Source organism: Pinus tabuliformis, chromosome 6 (assembly GCF_031772625.1).
Source record: "Pinus tabuliformis cultivar Carrire ecotype Pingquan chromosome 6, CPIR1, whole genome shotgun sequence".
NCBI classification, from domain to species: domain Eukaryota; kingdom Viridiplantae; phylum Streptophyta; class Pinopsida; order Pinales; family Pinaceae; genus Pinus; species Pinus tabuliformis.
Genome location: NC_142292.1, coordinates 1,622,335,772 through 1,622,342,547, shown reverse-complemented (window position 1 = coordinate 1,622,342,547; position 6,776 = coordinate 1,622,335,772).

Here is a 6,776-nt window from a genome sequence, read left to right as displayed (position 1 = left end):
AGTTGGGTCTTGACATTACCAAGCCTTATCATGACCTGTCTTCTTTTGACTCTAGAAAAGTGAAATGTTTGGGATTAATAAAAGACCTAGCCATCACCTTGTCTTAGCTGCCTATGAAGAGCATGATGATAGATATTGTGGTAGCAGATGTACCCCCAAGTTTGGCATGTTGCTTTCTAGAGGTTGGATCAAGAGATTAGGTGGAACATTGCAAAATGATCTATGCTATGCTATTGTCCCAGTTTTTGGAGGCGAGAGTAGGAGATTATACAGAGAAGCTCAGTTGGCTTATATCATCAGTGATGAAAGGAATCCCACTAATCATCCCATCTATGTTGTCGACACTGATTTTGGAGCCTGTATTCTTTAGCTTGAAGAATCCCAGTTGGCCTCCATTTAGCTTAAGAAACCGGTTTGCTAGATCACAAAGGAAGAAGGCCCACAAATTTGGGACATGTTCTTTGATGGAGCTTGCTCTAAAGAAGCTGTAGGAGTAGGTGTAGTCCTTGTGTCCCCCACATGAGAATGCATTCGTTTATCTTTCAAGTTAACTTTTCAGGTCACAAATAACATAGCAGACTACGAAGCCTTGATATTGGGCTTAAACGCTGCTAAAGAAATGGGCATCAAAGGTCTAAAGGTGTTTGGAGATGCAGACCTTATCATTCAGCAGGTGAACAAAACTTTCCAAGCAAAGCATCCAAGGCTAAAAGCATACAGAGATGAGGTATGGAAGCTCACGGGTTCTTTTAATAGTTTCATCATTTCTTACATCCCTAGAATGAAGAACCAGCTTGCCGATTCCCTTGTTGTGTCTACTAGCACGTTCATTCCTCCTTTGCCTCCTAAATTGACTTATGAAGTTCAGGTGAAATATAGACCATCTCTGCCTGACAATGTCAAATACTGGAAAGTTTTTGAAGATAATGATGAAATTAATAGGTTTTTACAAGTCATTGGTGAATTTTCTGAAATGCACATTGACCAAAAAAACGAAACCATTGAAGAATGCAACCAGTCCAAGCTAAAGGACGAGATTGGTCAGGATAACATTGTTCAGCTGCCTAGTAAACATATACCCAAAGGATTGGTGCCCCTAGAGAAGTTGTTTGATCATAATGATGTACCTTATAAGCCTACCAAAAAGGAAAATGAGTCTGTATTTCATAGACATAATATAGGGAGTCCAACCCATCCAAAGTACATAAATCTGTCCACTCACTTGTCTTCTGCCCAAAGTTGTGAGTATTGCACCCTGATAAAACAATTTGCTGATATTTTTTCTTGGGAGTACACTGATCTTAAGACATATGACATCAACATCATCTAGCATAAGATTCCACTGGAGAAGAACACCATCCCTTTTAATCAAAAATTAAGACCTATCAGCCCTCTCTTATTGCCTTTGATTGAAATGGAAATCAAGAAGTTATTGGATGCCAAGATCATAGTTCCCCTAAGGTATTCAAAGTGGATAACTAACCTTGTGGTAGTAAGAAAGAAGAATGGAGAAATCAGGCTTTGTGTTGACTTAAAGAATCTGAACAAATGCTCTAAAAAAGACAACTACCCCCTGCCTAAGATGGAACACTTACTGCAAAAAGTTTTAGGGGCTAGAGTCATGTCTTTCTCAGATGGATTTTCAGGTCACAATCAAATTGTTGTACATCTAGAAGATCAGGAAAAGAGCACCTTCACTACTCCTTGGGGCACTTTCATGTACTTCAATATGCCTTTTGGACTGATGAACGCTGGGGCTACCTTTCAGAGGGCCATGGACATAGCCTTTGTGGGAGAGAAGGACAAATTTGTCCTTATTTACCTTGATGACATAATGGTTTTTTCTAGCAGTCATAAGGACCATTTGCAGCATTTGAAGAAGGTGTTTCTAAAATGCAGAGGGTTTGGAATTTCTGTGAACCCAAAGAAGTCGCAGTTTACTCTAAAAGAAAGCAAACTTCTGGGACATATTGTTTCTACTCAAGGTGTGAAGATCGATCCAACGAGAGTTCAAGTAATTCATGCATTATCCATCCCAAGGTCAAAATGGACATTCAATCATTCCTGGGAAAGAATAACTTTGTCAGGAGGTTTATTCCGAACTTTGCAGAGCTAGTGAAGCACATCACTTCCATGCTGAAGAAAGGATCAGAAATAAAATGGACAGATGGTGCAAGAAGTTCTTTTGAAGACATCAAACAAGCTATCATGGAAGCTCCCACTCTAATCAGCCTAGATTATACCAGGGAGTTTTATATTTTCTCTTTTGCCTCTTATGATACACTTGCAGCAGTTCTATTGCAGAAAAAAGATGAAGGCATAGAACACCCTATGGCCTTTTTCAACAAAACTCTGAGGGATGCTAAACTAAGGTATGACCTTATTGAAAAACAAGCTCATGCTATCATAAAATCTTTAAAGGCATTCAGAACTTATATTCTACATTCCAAAGTGGTTGCGTATGTACCTTTAGCCTCAGTAAAAGATATCCTAGCTTAGCTAGATATTGATGGAAAGAGAGCTAAATGGATTGAAAAATTCATAGAGTTTAACATAGAGGTGAAGCCCACCAAGCTTGTCAAAGGCCAGGGATTGGCTAAGCTTATGGCTGAGGAAAATTGGAGTTTGTTAGACATAAATTGCATGTGTTCAAATTCTAGTGGTGAGCGGACAGAGGAAGCAGCAGAAGAGCAAGAGCAGAATCAATCTTTGGCTAAAAATCTAGCCCCCTGTGAACGGTATTCCAGTGTAGTTCATTTGTTTCAGAAGTTAGAAGTCCCTCCAGTGCTTAGCTCAAGTCAAGCCCGGGCCATTAAGCTCAGATCAGCCAAATTCTGCATTAATAAAAACCTACTTTATTGGAAAGACCCATCAGGGATTCTCTTGAGATGTCTAAACAAAGGACAATCTGTGGAAGTCATACACCAGTTCCATTCTAACATCTTTGGAGGGCATCAATATTAGAAAACCACAGCCCACAAGATCCTGAGAGTTGGGTATTATTGGCCTACTCTGTTCTCTGATGTGTTTTCTTTTGTGAAATCTTGTGACAAATGTCAAAGGTTTGCAGGAAGACAACAGCTAAAATCTCTGCCCTTGAAGCCAGTACATGTTAATGGTCCCTTCCAGCAGTGGGGCTTGGGCTTCATAGGTGAGATCAATCTACATTCCAGTGGCCATCAAAAATGGATCTTGGTAGCCACTGATTATTTCACCAAATGGATTGAGGCCATACCCACTAGAAATGCTAATCATCAGGTTATCATAAAGTTATTGAATGAGAATATTTTCACTAGATTTGGTTGCGCAACCAAACTAGTCATTAATAATGCAGTAGCTTTTAGGGCAGAAGAATTGGTGGACATGTGTGAATCCATAGGCATTCAATTGGTGCATTCTACCTCATATTATCCTCAAGGCAATGGCCTCGCAGAATCATCTAACAAGAGTCTTGTAAGGATAATCAAAAAATTGTTAGAGGAAAACAAAAAGAACTGGAATTCCAAGTTGAAGCTTTCACTACGGGCTGACAGAGTTACCAACAAGAAGTCCATAGGAAATTCTCCATTTAAGCTGGTTTATGGTGCTGATGCTATTTTTCCTATCTAGCTGATTCTCCCTGTGGCCAAATTCTTGCAAGAAGAATAGGATGAAGAGAACGACATGGTGAGGAGAATGAGTAACTTGGTTGAATTACAGTAGATCAGTGAACAATTGGTTGAGAAGTCAAGAATTCATCAGAAGAAAATCAAAGAAACCTTTGATACGAAGGCAAAAATGGACAGTTTTCAGGTTGGTGACTGGGTTCTCAAATAGGATGCATTGAAGGAAAAGAAGGGGAACCATGGTAAATTTGATGCCTTATGGACGGAACCATTTTTCATTGCTCAAGTTCAGATGAACAATACTTTATTCTGCACAATTTGGAGGGGGAAGGTGTTTTTGATGGTCCAGTCAATGGGCGGTTTTTGAAACTTTACTTCATATGAGGGTTTAAGGCCTTAATATTGTAATAGGTTTTTTCAGTTTTTGTTTTCTATGCAAATAAACTCCATGCCCAATGGAACACTAGGAGATAATTTTATTTGGGTTGTTACTGGAAAGGCAGTAGTCTGCAGTTCTTGAAACCTCATAGGGATGCTTTCATCCCCAGAAGGAGCCAGTGTTAGCCCTAAGGTGCTGATCCAAACAGATCCAAAACACTCTCTAAGTCTTCGAAATCTTCTTAAAATCATTCAAAAGGTCAAAACTGTCACATAAGGGGAACCTTCAAACAGGCGTAAAAACACTATCGGAAGGCGAAAAACACAAGAAAAACAGTGAAATAAGGCTTGACGGAGGCTTACAGCAACTTGGCACAGCAGTCGTTAGATCTGGCCGATCAACGGTCCAAATCTGATCGGTGAATCGCAATCAGCAAACAACAATAGAGTGCTCACCAAATGGCCCAGGGTTATCTTGATATGCCATTGTGATCAATCGGATCACGATATCACAATCAGAGAAACACAATGGAGCGAGGCTTATACCTATATATATGTGTGATGCGATTAGCCGGACCCGATAACATTATAAACCATACTCGATATGATTTGAGTTCCAGGAAACAACAATTTCCTTTGTATTTGCGTATTTCGTTTATCAAATGAAATATAATGGATAAAGCATTGATGCGATAAACCGGACCTGAAAGGGTTCTGTAAGGCTATTGTATGTCATTTCAAATCCGCCCAAGGGCATCTTACGGGATTTTTAGTGTTTTAATGTATTTCTAAAATACAAAGGGACAGGCCATTTGCGAGATGCGATAGCGACTCACAGGTGGACCCGATAGGAGAATAGACTGGATTTGAGGACATTTGAAGTCCGGGTGAACTGTGTTTTTGTCGGATGTTCACAAGTTTGAATGCATTTCTCTGTGTTAATAGAAAGCGGTCGTTTCAGGGATTTCAGACGCCATATGCACTCATCTATTGCAAAATAGGTGGCCACCTCCCTTTAAAACATTATGAAATGATTATTTAACGCTAGAAGAGGGATTCGAGTGGACAGAGGCTGAGAGACAAAAAGTTGAAAAAGGGAAAAAAACCACAGCACGATGCAGCCAAACCAACAAAAGTGATCATGGAGTATCACTGGCACGAGCGAGCTACCTGACAACGCGACGAAATTACCAGAATTTGGTTACTGTGTTTTTTAGAAGACATAGGGGATAGATTAAGACATGTCGAGCCTCAGAGAGTTTGAGAGCAATGTGGAAAGCCTATAAATGGCTGAAAGTTCGAGGTATTAGAGGTTCAACTTTCGGAGACCGTGGATACTCTATTCCTCCTAGCGTCTCATCTTCATTCCAGTAATACAAGCTTATTTTGCTGTTATATGCTCAATCACCATCTTTTCCTCTATTCTAAGTTTGCACTTGAATGGGTTATTCATGTTTTCTTCTCTGTCGAATGCCAGATAACTGTCATCTTATCTCTGCATTGATAAATTAGATTTGTAAGCTTCATATTCTTTCTGTAGCTAGCCATTCATATGTGTTTATGTATGTATCTGCTGGTATAGTCAGGATTCTCTATCTATTCATTGAATCTATAAACTATTGAATATTAGTGGTTGAAAGCCTTATCAAGCTGAGGGTGTTCATGCATGTTTTGAGTGAAAATAGAGTTGAAACAGTCATCTGACTTGATCCAAACCCCAATCCATTCCAATAGTTCAAAGAACGATATTGAAGATTTATATGTTTCCAGGCATCTCCAAGCTACAACCTAGGAGAGTTTCCTGGAATTCTAACAGGTACCATGGGAGTCACACAACATATACCAAAAGCGAGCAAAAGACTAAAGCCATTCACATAATGCAACATTCTTACAATAAAATACTTCACACCATTATATTTCACTCCTCTTTTGATGTTTGTTATAAGTAACAACCAATAGCCCACTTTGAATTTCCACTTTTCTTTTCTTTACCCACCTCTTAACAATAACTCAACACCCAACAACAAACCACTTCTTTTACTCACAAAGTTACCCAAATCCATTTGCAATTCTAAAAAACACTCTAGCAAAATAAAGATCTCAAATATCATCATCACAATGCATCTCCATTACAAATTAGTGATCATGTATCATTGTACCTTCTAAAGTAAATTCAAAAACCCCATCCACTTTGTTATAATCCCTATTCAATTTTGCAAAGCTACAAATAAATACTTTCAAACTTAAGTTTCCTTCAAAGCTTTAAGCTACAAATAAATAATACTTTCAAACTTGAGTTTCCTTCGAAGCATTGTATTCATCAAGTAGACCATATATTTTAGCTAACACTTTATGAACCCTCCTAATGTGAAGAAGCGTTCCCTATCTCCCACGAGGGCCATTGGGAGAAGAGTTGCCTATCTCCCATCGAGAGTAAAATGTGTATTTTCTTTTAGCAACTCCACATGCCCATGCATGATAACTAATTGAATTCATTTTGGTTCTTACTAAAATCTATAAGGCCATTTAGATGGCCAACATGTGTGAATTAGTGTCATGATGAGATATCATATCCATGTGAAATCGTATCTGGTTAAGATTTCACATCACATGCAATCGCTTTTTGCAAGGCGATTTAGCTTATAAGGAGTAAACATAAATTACTTATTAAGATTTCACATCACATTCAATCGCTATTTGCTAGGTGAATCAGCTTATAAGGAACAAATACAAATTACTTTAAAAGCAACAAAATATAAGTGTTGGAAAAGCAACAAAAATATAAGTGTTGGA